Here is an 18084-nt window from a genome sequence, read left to right as displayed (position 1 = left end):
TTATTTGTTGATGACTACTCTAGAATGATGATTGTGATATTTCTTAAAGAAAAATTTGATGCATTTCAAATGTTTAAGTGGTATTTGGTTAGAGTTGAAAAGGAAATGGGTAAAATCTTGAAGTGTCTGAGATATGATAGAGGAGGTGAATTCATATCTAGGGAATTCAACACATTCTACAATGATAGAGGAATCAAGAGATATATGTTTGCACCAAGGATCCCTCCACAGAATGGTTTAGCTGAAAGGAGGAATAGATCAATTATGGAATGTGCTAGGAAATTGATGATGGAGAATAATGTTGCACCTAAATACCAAAGAGAAGCTATAAGTACAACTATTTATACCTTGAATAGAGTAAAAGTCAAGAAAGGTACAAGTATTATACCTTTTGAGTTATGGTATGGTTATGCACATAATGTGAAATATTTCAAATTTTTTGGAAGAAAATGATATATATTGAAAGACAATAGAAATAGAAAACTTGATGCAAAAAGTGATGAAGGCATATTCTTAGGATATTCCACTAAGAGAAAAGCATATAAGTGTTTGAATTCTAACACTAAAAAAGTTATGGAAAGTGTAAATGTGAAAGTTGATGAATATGTAGAAAAGAATGAAGTTGAACGTAAGAAGGAACTTGAAGATTACAAAAGTTTCACATAAATTGATGAAGGTGAGCCCAACACCTTATCTAAACCTAAGAAGAAAGTTTCACATACATTTTTTTACCATGTCTAGCCATATGATATAAGATCTACAAAAGGAATTTATGGTGAGGCATTTGGTCAACACTACGACAAGGGTAGACATAATCTAGAAAAGATGGAGTGGAAGGAAGAACTTTGGCATGCTTCATACTATGTAGGTCATATCATCAATAGGTAGGAGTAAGTATTAATTACTCCAATCCAATAAGTTAACACAATCTCTGATATGCAAATTTGGAAAAATCTATCCCAAACTAGTTATGGCATATATATGAAGAGGATAGAATGGTTAAGATGGGAGTCATAGCCCTGCCATATTTACCTTTCAAAAAGTCTTGAATGTTGGTATTGAGGTAGGAGTGTATACAGTCTAATTCTGCATACAGGGAGAATGGGTACCAATTGTTGTTGATGATTGAAGACCTTGTGAATCTTGTGGGAAGCCTACATTTTCTACAAGTAGGAAAGTTCATGAATTGTGGATCTTAATATTGGAAAATGCTTACACAAAATTGCATAGGTCTTTTGACGCTCTTAAAGGGGGTCTTGTTCAAGATGCTCTTGTTGACCTTACAAGAGGTACTAGTGAAGAGATAGATATGAGAAACGCTCAAGCCCAAATTGAACTTGCTAGTGGAAAGTTGTGGTCTCAGTTATTTCTTTTCAAACAAGAAGGGTTTCTTCTTGGAGCTAGGAGCCCTTTGGGGTTTGATGTTCATGTATCTTCTAATGGTATTGTTCAGGTGCATGCTTACTTTTTATCACAGGTATGTGAACTTGATGGTTACAAGTTGGTCCAAATAAAAAATTCTTGGGCAAATGAAATGGAATGGTCCATGCTCAAAATTAAGGTTCATCCCTCTGGCATAAGATAAAATCAAATTAAGGTTCATCCCTCTGGCATAAGATGGGATTCTTTGGATGTCTTGGCAAGATTTTCAACTACACTTTCGATCTATCTATGTTTTTCTTGTCTATACTTCTGAAATGCATCACTCTATTCATCATGAATAGAGGCGATACCAATTGGGTTGTGTAGCAATTTTAGAACAAAACTAAAGAAGAATGCACACAGCAACATGTCCTTCCCATTTTGTTTGAAGTCAAATTTCACCCTCTGCAAAAGTGTTAAGAGAGACAAGCTAAACAACATTAGAGGCAAAGTTTGAAAGACTCGATAACTTGGGAACCTAATGGAAAATGCTCAAAATGCATTACTTTCGAGAGAAAATTCCAATCATAGTGTAGACCTTCATGCACCAAGAAGTTTATCGTGGACATCTTCATGAATAAACTTTGGAGGCTTGTAATTTCTAAATAGGAAGTCAAGGAAAAATATCCCACATTGATCCCACTATAGTTTTTTTTAACATTTAAATACCTAATCACCCACTTCCTTGGCTTCTTTAAGACACAAGACCTTTTGGGTAGACCATGCTCACATGAGGACCCACCACAGATGGCCAACTGGAGGGAGTAATAAGGAATTTTGAACAAGTACGCTAGCCAAAGTAATCATGTCAGCAAAGGATTGAACCCAACAACTAGCAACATGATAACACATGGCATCTGATGGATGAACAAGTAGCTAAAACATGGCACACATCCTAAGGAAGACCCAGTGGTCGTGAAGTCAGGGGTCCAGAGGGCGGTAAAGCAGTAATAATTTTGACCGTGCAAATGGTGGTTTTGGTGGCAGTTTTGCATGGTCAGTGGTCTAGATGGAGGTTTTGGTTTGGTGGACCCAACTGCATGAAAATGGCTAATCACACAGTCACAAAGCATATCTGCACTTAGCAAAAATGATGTGCGAAGGTACAATTAAGGCGGGTGCAGTTTTGTAGCATTTAACCCGTGGTCAAGAAAATCAGCTTCAACAATGCAAAAATGAGTTAGGCGCATGGTTGCTCGTGTTAGAGGGTGGTAAAGGGTTAAGGCTCTAATGATGCAAGGAGATGACATGTGGCAGAGCTTGATGATGAAGTGCGTGAGGTGGTCAATCTAGCCTATCAGGTGGTGACATGTGGCACCCAATTGGAGGTCAATAGGAGGTAAATTTGAGGGATATAAAATGAAAAATTCAAAACTTTTAAAATATTGAAAATTCTTTCAAAGTGCTCCACATGTAGTTTTGAAGAGTTGAAAATTTTTATTTCAAAATTGAAATATTGTAAAGTTAAGAAATATAATTTTTTTAATTTTTTCAACATTAAAAAGCTTGTTGATGGCAGCAGACCTGAAAACTTCAATTGCATGCTAGAGGGGCCATTTTTATCTAAAATATAGAGTCTAATATACCGTTAAAAAGGGAAGAAGGTAAAATTTTCAAATCCACAGTCAGAATAGGCACAAGTATTCACAGTAAAAGTTATAAGCAATTTTGTAGATTTAGGGGAAAATATTTTAAGAGTATCATTTTTCCTCTAAATTAATTTGGTAGATGTTTTGGCTCTTGTTTTAAAATCAAATTAGGTATCTTTTGCAATCAATTGTATTCTTCAGTATTCTAAAGATATTTCAAGCATTCTTCAACAGCAAGGATAAGATCTGATTTTTAGTGATACGAAGAGAGTAGAAAAGATTTTCTCATTAGCAAGTGGAAGAGTCTCAAGTGGAAAAATGACAACATTAGATCTAATTTGGGAATTATTCTTGTCTTTTTAATCTCTTCTCTTCTCTTTCTTTAGGGTTAGTTCTAGTTTATTGGAAAGTTTTTCCATTGATGTGATTCCACCAGGTTGTTGATGGTTGGTTGTTTCCAGAATATTGAGCAGAGCTCTAGTTATGATCCTGCCATTCATGCCCAATATTTCTCTATGTATTTGAATAGGATTTAATGAAGTTTAATAGATAGTTATAGTATATTCACTTGTTTCTAAGTTATTTTCATGCATCATATTGTACTTGTTTCAAGGAAATGAATAAAAATGCAACAAACAAGTTTATATTCAGTCTGATTTCTTGTCTCCTATTCATGTTGTTAGTAGTCTTATATGGTTTGTAAACAAAGAGCATAGATCCAGTTGCAATCTGTATTAGGCTATATGTTTTGATATATTTTTCTTATGATTCAAGGAGTCATGTAAATGCTTTCTTTACTATAATAGGGTTGCAATTTTCATGAAGGGATAGGTCGAGTATGAGATTCAGTCTTGATGTAGATGTCTAATTCACAAGGTGAATGGATAGATTTGGAGTCTTAATATATGGAATATATCATTGATTTCCAAGGATGTGTGTTAGTAATTTGTGGAATTGCCCAATAGATAAGGCATTGATCAGCTACAAGATCTTTATGTTTTTTGTTCATACTTTGGTTTTGTTGATATTCAACACCTTAATCAATATCTTTTCCCTTTTTGTTCAAGAGTTGAAAAGAGTTTCCCTCACTTAGTTTATCAAGTTCATAGCTCATGTTATTGGCTATCTCATGTATATGTTATTTGCATAAGCATAGAAGAACAAGGGTTTTATCTTCTTTATAAGATTCAAATTGTATGATTTTGGAACTAGTACCATATAATAGAATCTATAGGTTCACCCACCTTGGTCTTGCAAAGCTTGAGGAAGGAGTATAGGCTTATAGTTGGCCCCGATGTCTGAATGGGTATGTTGAAAATAGGAATTAGCTTCCCCGAGATGTATTTGTTCCTATCATTGGGTTATTGAAAAGTTGTTAATTCAGAAGCCAACAAAATGATCACTCTATTGGGGATATATATTGAGTCTGTTTGATAGAGAAAGCTTGAGAACTTAAAAGGGGATTCAATACAACACAAAGAAGTGCATAAAACAAGTTGCAATAATAAGGTTTTTGATGTGATTTCTAGTTCCTTGCTCAAAAAAACATGCATCCTAGTGATTACCTTACTCAGTACAGAAGTAGTTTTGAAAGTTGAATGTAAATTGTATTATTACTAGTGAATTCATCTTCAATCAGTTTAGCTAGGTAATGTTTTCAAAGTGTTTTTGTGAAGTTAGAGTCATAATTAATCAAAAGTTTTTTTTCTCTTTTCTAAGTGTTTGATGATTTACAAGTTCTACAAGTTAAAAGTTCAATTCAGATTTTTCAAGTGATAAATCATGTTTTAAATATTTATCACAATTGTGAGTGGCAACTCTCTAAAGATCTTTGTACCAGTGTAAATTGGTTCTATGTAAAAAAAATTCAAGGATTTTTAGCTTAGTTGTGCAAATTTAAAAGTTTTGTAAGGAGATCTTGGCAAGAAAAGAGAAGATATCAGTTCTTGATATAAGTTTAATTGTTGTATGCATCTGTTGTTGTAAGAATTTGAATGTTAGAAAGTTAATCACAACAGTGATCTCATTTTTCCTCTTCAAGGAGGTTGTGACTCTACATGGTTTTATGAATGGTGTGAAGAAGTTCAGATTTACACCCGTGCCAAATCAACAGATGAAGTTTCAGCATCAGCACTTAAGGTATTTTGATTTTCATGTGTTATCTTTTCATGGAAGTCAAGTGTTAGAAATCAGCGCCTTTATTTAGTGACTTTCAACACTAGGAGAAAGAGGTAGAAGTTTTGTTTCAAAATGTAATCAGAACTAGATTTGAGGTTAGTCTATCAAGCTATAAATGTGTAATTAAAAATATTGTTATGTTGAAAAAAGAAATCCACAATAAGATTGTTAGTTTCATAAGGAATGTGGTAGGAAGTGTTAAAGGTTTGGGATATTATCAAGTTTGTATAAAGTTCAAATCAACACTCATGGAGTTGCATCTTTCTTCAAGACCAGAGGAATCTTTGCTACCTATTATTTTCCTAGATGTCTTTATGCCTAATTCAATTAATCAGCCAGCACATTTAAGATTAAAAAAGCTTTTGCAAGTTGAAGAATACATCAAGAAGATGGAAAGTATCTTCTATAACAACAAAATTCATGTTGAATCTTCTAATGATGATAGAGAATGTGCTGAAAATCAGAATGAATGTAATGAATCCATAGATAATGATAAGTTGTCTTCTAAGTGTGAAGAGAAGGATTTAAATTTTAATGAATTAGATGATTGCAGTCAGCATGAGGATGGATACATGAATAAAAATGAATCTTGTGACTGTGTGTATGAGAGTGAAGAAATGTATAACAATAGTAGAGGTAATTCTTATTATGATGAAAATGGGTGTAGTGATGATTCTGATTTTTTAGATTGTCATACTAATGGTTCTATTGTTCTAAGTTTTTCATGTCATCTGGATAATAATCATAACCAAAAGGAGAAGATTTATGAGGAAATCTTTTTGAACCCTAATGAAATTTCAGCTTTGTTAGCTGATGATTTTGAAAAGTATGTAAGTGTTTCTAAGGATGCTCATATTTTCCCTTGCAATGTTTCTTCATTTAAGGAAGTCATTTCCCCAAAGTTTGATGTAGAAAGAGATATAGAATAAAAACCATCTTTATCAAGCTTTGGAGGTGTATATGAAAGTACCTCAAGTGTATGTGCACATGACAACTTGTTAGATGTGGGGGATGTGATTGAAGGAAAATTTTGTACTATTTCAATTTTTTCTCATGTTGATGATGCTATAGTAAATTCTAATTGTTCATATGATGGAAAGGGAAATAGTGGAAGTTTTGAATCTAATTCTAAGCTTTCCTTTTGTGTTGATGAGTTTATTGATGATGATTTGTACATATTTGAGGTTCATTCCAACAAGTTTTTGGAAAGAAACAATGACAGTAATCAGCAAATTGTTTATGAGCACTTTCATGGTAAGTTTTTAAACTTGGTGACTAATCAGTTGTTTGAGTGTAAAGGAGTTTTAGTATATGAAAAATCTGATTGGATGAGTATCAGGACCGAAAAGGATGAGAAATCAGATTTTATGTATTCTTCACACCTAGTTACACAAGGTCAGTTGCAATCTCTTGGCACATGCAACTCTTTGATTGAAGTAGAATATGAAACCTTCATGTTTTTGGTTGATAGTATGCATCAATCATATGTTCGTGATGGTTTTCAATTTGATGTTAGTTTATATGGGCATGTAATTTCATTTTCTCATAGTGAGCATGATGTTGAAGTAGATCCCAATTGGTATATGTACTATGACAGTGAAGGAAGTGATTTTTTTTTGCCAAATGAGTTGTTTCAAAATACTAATATGATTGGTGAAACTAATGGAAGTGATATTCTAATCTTACCTCATGAAAGTGGAGATGAAAATTAGATATATGAAAGAGGTAAGAAGTTTTGTTGAGTTTCGGTGGCCCAGGGCCATCGTCTATAAACTTTAGGTTTAGTTTTCTTGCTTTCAAAAAGTTGTTCAAGAGATGTTTTGGAGTGGTTTGCTTCTTCTAGAGATCTGAATCCTTGTCATTCCCACAAGGGACATGCAGCCCCAGATAGAGCCACTAGTGAGACTCAAAATTGCATTCCTATTTTGAGTACCATTCTAAGATTTTGAGTCAAATTGAGCCCCTATAAGTTCTTTTAATGCATGAGTACTCGATTGTCATTTTGATGCCTATGAGGTGTTTTATGCCTCTAACACCTTACATTTAGTATATCCATGTGTTCCATGATGATAAATTTCCATTCTGAGTCATTTTCTGAATCGTCATTTTGAGCATTGTTCAGATCTGTATTTTGTCGAAGTGTCAAATAGCGACAAGAAGCCCAATTTGCAATTGAATATCTTGTACCTAGTAATGTTCAATGACTCTCCAATTTAGGAGTGTATTTCAAATCATTTCAATAATTTTTGACTATGTTTTGAATTCCTCAAAGTTGGTTGTTTACTAATGTCATCTTGATGTATATCTCTCAGAATTCTAGGAAGCCCTATTTGACCAGCTGTAACTTTGACCCAGTTGACCCTACTGAGAAAATTCCTTTTGCATTACATTCTAGAGGTTAGACACTTATTATGTTCCAAATTTGAGCCTATAAAAAATCCGTTTGAATAGTTTTCAAATACAATTTCATATGCAATTTATGAAGTTTTACTAGTGTCTAAAAGAGCAGATTGATTGGAACACCTATTCGGGAAGTCATAACTTTGAATCCATGATAGTTTGAACCAAATGGATTGTACCACTATGTTCTACTCTAAAAATACTTTAAATGTTCTAATTTTCAAGTCTTGCCGAATCCTTCTACACACTTTCCCAGGTCCATTTCATTTGTGAAAATCATTTTTCTACTAGTGTTCCCAATTCTACAAATCCAAGTACCCCACTTTGAATGCTCCTCAAATGCACTCAGTTATTCATCGTGGGCCCAAATCACATATTTATACTTTATTCATGACATTGAACTAATGCCCCAATTCTCAAACCCTCAAATGTCTATTTGACCTATTTTCAAAGCCAAAACCAAACGCACTTTATGGTTTTCTAACATATAATTTGTTTGGAGGCAATTTCAAGTGAGCAACTTTGACGGTCAATATCTTCTGACATAGAATTCATCATGACACAAAATCTGACAGAGTAAAAGAATATGTAATAGAGAACAGATCTATCATATTTTAGGGCTTGGTTATTGGTTTTAGTCAATTTTTAAAGCCGGCTCAGAGGTCTCCCTAGGAGAAAATCATAGTTTGAAAGAAAGAGGTAAAGTGAGTTTCTAATGATGATTCAGTGGTCGAATATTTTTTTAATTAGTGTTAGGTGTTCATTGGATTAGTTTGAGGTGTCAGGTGCTTCAGTTTGGAAAAAAATTAGTCGGACCCACTTTGGGGCCAAGATTACAATGGGACTAATCATTAAAAGGTCTAAATGTGTACCTCTCTTTTATTCAAATTAAAAGGGATTATTGGGATTTGATATTCTTATGGTTATGAGAAATTCTCAAACCAAAATTGAACTTGGTAGTGGAAAGTTGTGGTCTCAATTATTGCTTTTCAAACAAGAAGGGTTTATTCTTGGAGCTAGGAGCCCTTCAAGGTCTGATGTTCATGTGTCTTCTAGTGGTATTGTTTAGGGGCATGCTTACTTTTTATTATAGGTAGATGAATTTGATGGTACAAGCTGGTGCAAATACGAAATCCTTGGGAAAATAAAATGGAATTGTCCATGGTTAGACTCTTCTCCTAAGTGGATAGATAGGATATAATCAAACTAAGGTTCATCCCTCAAGCATAAGATTGGATTTTATAGATGTCCTAGCAATATTTTCAGCTACATTTTCAATCTACCTATGTTTTTCATGTCTATCCTTCTAAATGTGCCACTCTATTCATGGTCAATGAAGGAGATACCAGTCGAGTTGTCCAGTGATTTTGAAAGGGAACTGAAGAATGCATGCAACGACATGTCCTTATTTTGTTTGAAGTCAAATTTCACCCTCTGAAAAAGTGTTAATAGAGACAAGCTGAACAACACCAGAGGCAAAGTTTGAAAGACTTGGTAGCTTGGGAACTTGATGGAAAATACCAAATTTTAGAGAAAAATGCTCAAAATGCATTTCTTTTGGGAGAAAATTCCAATCATAGTGTAGACCTTCATGCACCAAGATTTTTTCATGGATGTCTTCATGAATAAAGTTTGGAGGCTTGTGATTTCTAAAGGAGAAGTTAGGGACAGATATCCCACATTGGTCTCATTGTGTTTTGTTTTAATATTTAAATACCCAAGCACTCACTTCCTTAGTGTCTTTAAGACACAAGCCCTTTGGGTAGACCATGCTTTCTTGAGGGCCCATCGTGAACAGCTAGCTGGAGGGAGTAATAAGGAATTTTGAACAAGTATGCCAGCCAAAGTGATGATGTCAGTAGAGGACTGAACCTAACAGCTAGTAGGAGGATGACACATGGTGTCCGATGGATGAACAAGAAAGTAACATGTGGAACACATCCCAAGGTAGACCCAATGGTCGCAAGGTTAGTAGTTAGGAGGGTAGTTAACCACTCACAGTTTTGACTACGCAAGTGGCAATTTCACATGATTGCAGTCTAGGTGGCAATTTTGGCTTGGTGGTCTTAACTGCTCAAAAATGGCTAATCACATAGTTGAAAGGCATATCCATGGTTAGAAAAAATGATGTGTGAAGGTGTAATTAAGGCAGGTGCAGTTTCATAGCACTTAACCTGTGGTCAGGAAAATTAGCTCTGATGACACGAAAATGAGTCAAGAACATGGTCACTCGGGTTAGAGGGTGGTTAAGGATTAAGGATCCAATGATGTGAGGAGGTGACATGTGGTGCAGCCTGATGAATCATTGAGTAAGGTGGCTAATCTAACCTATCAGGTGGTGACATGTGGCACCCAATTAGAGGTCAACAAGAGGTAAATTTGAGTGATATAAAATGAAAAATTCAAAAACTTTTAAAATATTGAAAATTCTTTCAAAGTGTTTCATGTATAGTTCTGAAGAGTTGAAATTTTTTATTTCAAAATTGAAATATTGTATAGTTAGGTCCATATAAATTTTTAAATTTTTTCAATATTAAATATCTTGTTCATGGTTGCAGATGTAAAAACTTCAAATGCATGCCAAAGTGGCCATTTTTATCTAAAACATAGAGTGTAACATACCGTTGGAAAGGCTAGAAGGTAAAAATTTTAAATCAATAGTCAAAATATGCACACGTATTCACTAGTAAAAGTTATAAGTAGTTTTGTAAATTCTGGGGTATTCACAACAGAATGAGTGATTTTCATGATTAAACTTCAGAATCAATTAAGGAGTAGATATGGGAGTTTTTTGGCTTCAACTTTAGGGGAAATATTTTAAGAGTATCATTTTCCTCCTAAAGTCATTTGGCATATGTTTTGGCTCTTTTTTCTTAATCAGATCAAGTATCTTTTGCCAGTAGTTGTGTTCTCCATTATTCTGAAGAAATTTCAAGCATCCTTTAGTAGCAAGGATAAGATCTAATTATTAGTTTTAGAAAGAGAGTAGAAAGAAGTTTCTCATCAGTAGGTTAAAGAGTTTGAAGTGCAAAAATGGCAGCATCAGATCCTATCCACAGATTCGTCCTGTCTTTTTAGTCTCTTCTTTTCTCTTTCTTTAGGGTTGATTCTAGTTTATTAGAAAGTTTTTCCATTACTGTGATTCCACTAGGTTGTTGATGGTTGGTTGTTTCCAGACTATTGAGCAGAGCTCTAGTTATGATCCCACCATTCATGCCCAACATTTCTCTTTGTATTTCAATAAAACTTAATGAAGTTTTACAGATAGTTCTAGGCCATTCAATTATTTTTGAGTTATTTTCATGCATCCTATTGTATTTGTTTCAAGGAAATGAATAAACATGTAACAAACAAGTCTATCTTCAGTCTAATTTCTTGTCTCCTATTCATGATGTTTGTAGTCTTCTATGGTTTGTGAGCAAAGAGCATAGATCCAGTTGTAATTTGTTTTAGGTTGTATGTTTTGGTATATTTTTCTTATGATTCAAGGAGTTATTTAAATGCTTGATTTACTATAATGGGGTTACAGTTTTCATGAAGGGATAGGTCGAGTATGAGATTCAATCCTTATGCAGATGTCTAATTCACAAGGTGAATGGATAGATCTGGAGTCTTGATATATGGAATATATCACTGATTTCCAAGGATGTTTGTTAGTAATTTTTGGAATTTCCCAATAGATAAGGCACTAATCAGCTATAGGATATTTATGTTTGTTGTTCCTACTTTGGTTTTGTTGATATTCAATACATTAATCAGTATCTTTTCCCTTTTGTTGAAGAGCTGAAAAGAGTTGCCCTAACTTAGTTCATCAAGCTCATAGGTCATGTTATAGGCTATCTCATGTCTATGTTGTTTTTATATGCATAGAATAACAAGGGTTTTATTTTCTTTATAAGATTTAGATTGCATGCTTTTGGAACTAGTACCATATAATAGAATTTATAGGTTTACCCACCTAGGTCTTATAGAGCCTGAAGAAGAAGAAGGAGTATAGCCTTATAGTTAGCCTCGATGTCTGAATGGGTATGTTGAAAATGAGAATTAGTTGCCCCTAGATGTATTTGTTCCTATCATTGGGTTATTGAAAAGTTCTAAATTTAGGATCCAACAAGACTAAGCTGAGCATCAGTAAATTCCCAAGAATTTATGAGCTCCCAGTGCATGCCAAGCATCATAGTGTACATTGAGCTCCTAGTGAATGTTGAGCTCTCAATGTACATTAAGCTCCTAGTGAATGTCAGGCACCAAAAATTATGTTGAGCTCCCAATATCTACCGAGCTCCCTTCAATGACTGAGTTACACTTCCTTGTCCAACCAAGTCCACAATACCAAACCAAAATCCCTTCAATCATGCAAGAATGCAAGCAAGCCCAAGATGCTCCTGCATCAAGAAGTGAGAAGACCTAAACCTACATTTGATAAATATGTGATAAGACATCATGCACCTAATCAAATCATTGGAGACAAAAATTTAGGAGTTATGACAAGAAAAAGGACTAAGAAGTGATACATGCCTACTATGTATTTTTTAGCTCAAATTAGTGAAGGATGCTTGGGATGATGAACACTAGATTCAAGCGATGAATGAAGAGATAGAGAAGATAGAGAAGAACAAAACATGGTCACTAGTACCTAGATCAAAGCACAAGAATGTTATTGGAACAAAGTGGGTTTTCATAAACAAGCTGGCTAAAAAAGGTGAAGTTACAAGAAATAAAGCAAGACTAGTTTGTAAGGGATATGCACAAGAAGAAGGTATTGAATATGGGGAGAGATTTGCTCATGTTGCAAGATTGGAAGAGTTGAGAACTTTACTTGCATATTCTACTTTAAAAGGATTCAAAGTGTACTAGATTGATGTCAAGTTTGCATTTCTTAATGGAATTCTAGAAGAGGAAGTCTATACTAAAAAACCTAACGGATTTATTGACCCAAACAACATAGATATGGTATGTAAGTTGCAAAAATCTTTGTATGGATTGAAACAAGCCACTAGAGCATGGTATGAAAGGTTGCACACATACTTAGTGAATATTTGTTTTGCAAGGACAAATGACAATGGAAATCTCTACTTGAAGACTGGATCTGAAAAGGGGATATTGTTAGCTAAGATAAGTGTGGATGATATCATATTTGGAGGAAAGAATGCATTGTGTAAGTTATTTGCAAATCAAATGAGGCATGAATTTGAGATTTCTATGTTTAGAGAGAGATCATTTTTTTTTTTGTTGGCTTGCAAATGTATCAAATGAACAAAGGTAACTACATTACACAATAGTAGCATATCAAGGAGATACTTAAATATTTTGGTATGGAAGACTTAAGACTAGTTAGAATACCCATGGCTATTGGACATAAACTTTCAAAGAATGATGATTCTATTGATGTCAATCAAAACTTATATAGATCAATGATTGGAAAGTTGCAATATGTTGTTCATAAGAGATCGAATATTACACTAACAGTTGGGATAGTTGCAAGATTTTCTACAAATCCTAAGGAGAATCTTATGATGGTTGTAAAAAGAATACAAAGATATATGAAAGGAATAGAGGATTATGGATTGTATTACAAGAAGAATGACAAGTTTGAACTAAAAGTGTATACTAATGTAGATTGGATTGGAAATATTGATGACAGGAAGAGTACAAGTGATGGAGCTTACTTTTGGGAAAGAGACTAGTTTCATGGAAAAGCAAGAAGCAAAATTACATTTCCCAATCTACAGTTGAAGCCAAATATGTAACAGTAGTAGTTAATTGTTCTAACATAGTGTAGATCAAGAAATTGTTGAAAGGAATGAAGGAAAAGATTAGTGAACCTATTGTTATATTCTGTAATAAAAAAGTGCTATAAACATATCTAAAAATCCTATGATGCATACCAAAACCAAGCATATTTCTATCAAGTATCATTGCTTGAGATAGTTGGTACAAGAGAAAGAAGTGAGATTGGAGTGTGTGAATATAAAGGAACATATAGCCAATATATTCACAAAAGCCTTACCTAAGGATGCACATGAATATCTAAGAGGTAAAAGAGGGGTCATTTCCTTAACTAAGGCTACTTAAGTTAAGATGGAGCTCTGCATCAAATTTTTTGATCTGATTATCTTACAAATTGATGTAGAAGGTCACACTTCAGGACCTGCCTAAAGTTGTGAGGAGATACGCACAAGATGTTGAAGTTATAAGCAAGATGAAAAAAAAAGAACATAGTTTAGAAAACTGACCAAGAGATATCTACATGTTGAAGATGTATGATACAGAGTTTACTAAAGATGTTGAAGTGTCTTTGGTATTGTTGTCAAATAGGGAGATATTATACAATTTCTATGAGAAGAAAAAGTAAAGAGGGAGAGATTATAGATGAAAGAAGTCATACATGAAAGAGGGAGAAGTTTAGAAGTTACCATTAATTATATAAAAGAGGGAGAGATTGAGTGAGGTGTTTCCATCAAGAGACTATGAAGAAGTTCAAAAGATGTACATGAAACAGGGAAATTATGTTATGATATGATAGAGGTGGTTGTTGGAATTGTTACTAGAGGTGTTGCATATCAAAGTTGCATAGATGAAATCAGAGAGGTTGATGGATGTTGATATGAGAATCAAAATGAAACTAAGGATGTTAATGAACATTTTTTACTGAACATAGAGAGATTTGGCAAAAGAAAATCAAGTGGCTACTTAGATGACCTTTTGGATTTCATGGTAACTAGAGGTGTTTCCATCAATGCCAAAGAGGGAGATTGCTGAAAACTACAATAGCAAAAAAAATTATGTTCTCATTTATGTCAAACCTTATTTGTGAGATAGTTGCTACATGAGTATAGTACCATATCAAGATGATTGATGAAGAGGATTTGAAAGGAAGAGAAAAAAAGAGGACCTAGTGGAAAGGTTGGGCTATGTGGAATTACAATGGGCACTTGATCAGTTGGACTTTGAAAAGATAATGTGTTGTTTAATCATAATACTAAGTAGAGAAGACAATTGATTTGAAGCCTAGAAGAGATGATCAATGAAGGATAAATACAGAGGCTAAACTAAGCTTCTAAGCAGAAGATTAAGGAACTTATAGTTGAAGTTGAGATGTGCTAATGTCAACCAAATCAATAATAGAAGCTAAGAAAATTTAGTGTCGATTGAGCACCAGCAAAGAAAAAGTATCAAAAAAGTTGGCCCAAGTGAAGTCAGTGTAACCCAAGAAAGATAGTTAATGATGATCAAGTTATCTAGTGATGACCAAGGCTGGGGAACACAATTTTGGCCAAGTGTCAACATTTGTGATTTTGTGAAGGAAATGAGATTCGTAGCTGACATAGTTGAATTCTTGATGTATGTAAAGTGTTTTGAAGATAAGGATTAATGAGATGGAATATTTAATGCAATAAAAACCATGTTTGAGCATTTCTAGGTATGGATTCAAAGAGATGTTTTGAGAAGTTTCTAGAAGAAGGAAGAAACAAAAAGATGGAAGGATTTGATGAATCTAACCTAAACCTAAGATCAATGGTAATTTTTAAGCAATAAAATATCAAAGCTACCTATTTAAGGAGGCATAAGGATTAACCTTGAAGAGGTTAGTGATTGCTAATTTGTTGACTAGTGAACTTGAGCAAAAGGCTAAGAAGAAGCAGAAGAGCTGAGGCAAAGAGTGATTGCTTGAAGAGTTCCAATTAGATCAAAGATAGTGATGGAGACATGAATGAAGTTTAGTTAGTAAGTTAGCAGATGAGCTACATTATGATCTATATTTACAAAGTGAGTTATATTTATCATACCAACATACTGTTACTTTCTAGCCATTGTATCAATTGAAATCCTTTAATCAAGGTGACATTCTAATGGAATGTTCTTAAGTTCTCTAACAAGGCCACTCCTAACATGGTGATTAAATCATTTAACAGGGTCACACCTAATAGTGTGTATTGTAACCTTTAATAGGATTGGCTCCTAATGGAGCTCATTTTAGAATAGTGAAAAATTGGTGACATGTTACTAGTCATTTTTCCCAAATTGGCTTTCCACATTAAATCCTAGTGTCTTACTTGTGTGGATGTTATTTGAGATGTTTTATCGTTTAATGTTTTACATTCTGCAAGTTTGTTATTATTGGGACAATAGAGCACAAGTTTATGTTACTGATAAGTTGCTATAGAGACCTAATGGATTAAAGATTAGATCTAAGTTGTTTGAGATATTCAAAATTTCAATTGGTACATCTAGACTTGAGGATAACTGATTCACCCCTCCCCCCTCCTAGTTATTATAAATCATTCTAACAATCCACGTGTAGACCTTTCCCAAGTTTTGGCACTTGAAATTTTATCCACAAAACCTACAAAAATATGAGCATTACCATGGAGTGTTCACCTCCCAACCTAGGTCTCTATGAGACCACCCTCAAGCTTAGAGAACCAAGGAAAAATAAGATGCACACAAACAATAATTAAAAATGCATTTACATGACAAAACAACAATGAACTCCCTCAAATATGGCTTCAGAAATGGGTCACCTATAAACCCATAGAAGAGGGTGAAGGTGGGCCTTTCAAAGAGGATATTTCCATACATACACCATTAAACAAATATGAAATTTCATGGCTACCCAAGGCTATAATTACACATTTTTCCTTCAGAAAATTTTCTCCCTTATCACCCCAAAATGTAAGAATAACTAGTATGGCTTCATGGAGCCCATACTCCATGGAATTCCTCTCTTCTCCAAGAGAAGAGGCTCTCAACTACAATAAAAATCCCAACTTAGCCCTTCACCCAAGGCCACTACATCCCTCCCAAAGGTGAGTGATGCCTTGTACAACCAAGAAAAATATACCATCAAAAGACAACAAGAACCAATGTAAGAATCCTCATACTCATCACATACAAAACATAAACAAAAATCTATATAACAAGAGATATATAATCCTACATATTCATTTTATAATAATAAACTACAACTTTGGGGTCATTTTGTCATGTCCAACCATCACACTTGTGATAGACTCTCTCATCAAACTTTTATCATCACAAATTATGATAGTGAAGGCATCTATCTTAATGGTGATAACAGACACAAGTGCATATAATAGTAGATCTCAAATAAAATTTATATTACATAACTTCCTTACAAAAGCTCAAGCAGAAGAAACTAAACTTGTATCAAAAAAAGAAACATATTGTTTTACCAAAGCTCAAGTAGTAGAAGCCATGATTACATCTAGATGATAAACATAAAAGAAAAAAAACATTTTATAATGTGCTAAATTGTTTGAAACATCTTGAAATTTTTAATCCCTCAAAGCTTACTTTATGTCCTCTATAACCCAACACTAAATCAATGTGATTGTGTTGAGATTATCATAAAAAATAAGGTAATTCTCCATATGAGTTATGAATCTATAGCAAAGAAGACTCCTAATTCAAGAAATGATCTTAGAAAAGAGGAATTGTTTTCCTTGTTGGCAGGGCTAACTGATCATTACATACTACGAAATTTTAATAATACTTATTGTAGCAAGTCATAAATGACCTATATAATATTCTTAATCTAATCAAATTTTATCACTAAACAAAAAAGGACAACAGTCCAATTTCATAGCTAGATCACTATTCAAAAAACAACAAGATAAAAATTTTAAAATGGCCCTAAGATTAGAGACATTAGATCTATACAATAAAGTTACTTTCCTCTCACATACTCATTTCATGTTTGCAATTTACCAATCAATATGAGTATTGCTTGGCATGAACTTAACTAATATGCATTTATTACTCTACTTACATCAGTAACAAGGTATGCATTTATAACTAGAGGTGGATGGTGAGCAAGTGGGAATGGCAACCATTGAGCAGGCGGGAATGGTGACCACCAAGATAGAATTTACATGGTGGAAATGATGGTTTTTTGGCACTGTGGTTACACATAGATGAGAGAAAACTACAGTCTTTGGCACAAGAGGGAGCTGGTTTTAATGGAGGAATGATTGGAAGAATGGGCCAAGGGTTTAGAAGATGACCTTTTAACTTTCCCTAGAATATACAAGCTAAGGATCAAGAGCTTTCACAATGGAATGGAACTCATAAAGGGAAAGATGCATTTTTTTTAGAGGCCTGGGTGGAAGGGGAATGAGGTTTCTTGGTGGTCTAATGGTATTCTATCAACCCCTCATCCTTTTGATTTTAAGAGGATTGAGCATAAGTTCTGGCGGCCAAAACAAGACTTTTAAAAGAATTTGGCAGAAACAGGTATGTGTTCTAATGCTCAAATCCAAAATGTGTGTAGGGTATCTACTCTCCTGGTACAAAATCCTTCTTGGAGCAAATTTGTAAAATATTTACAATGTAGGAATTTATTTTTAAAGTGGTTAGGACCGTGACTATCTATAAGGAAGATTTAGGAGTGGTTGAATTTTAATTGGGGGGAGAATATTATACTGAAACCCTTAGCTAATGAATTTTTCCTAGCCATTTGCCCTACACCATA

The sequence above is a fragment of the Cupressus sempervirens genome, chromosome 4 (genome assembly GCF_028749045.1).
Source record: "Cupressus sempervirens isolate cs-2001-9-10 chromosome 4, ASM2874904v1, whole genome shotgun sequence".
Taxonomy (NCBI): Eukaryota; Viridiplantae; Streptophyta; class Pinopsida; order Cupressales; family Cupressaceae; genus Cupressus; species Cupressus sempervirens.
This window is presented reverse-complemented; position numbering follows the sequence as displayed.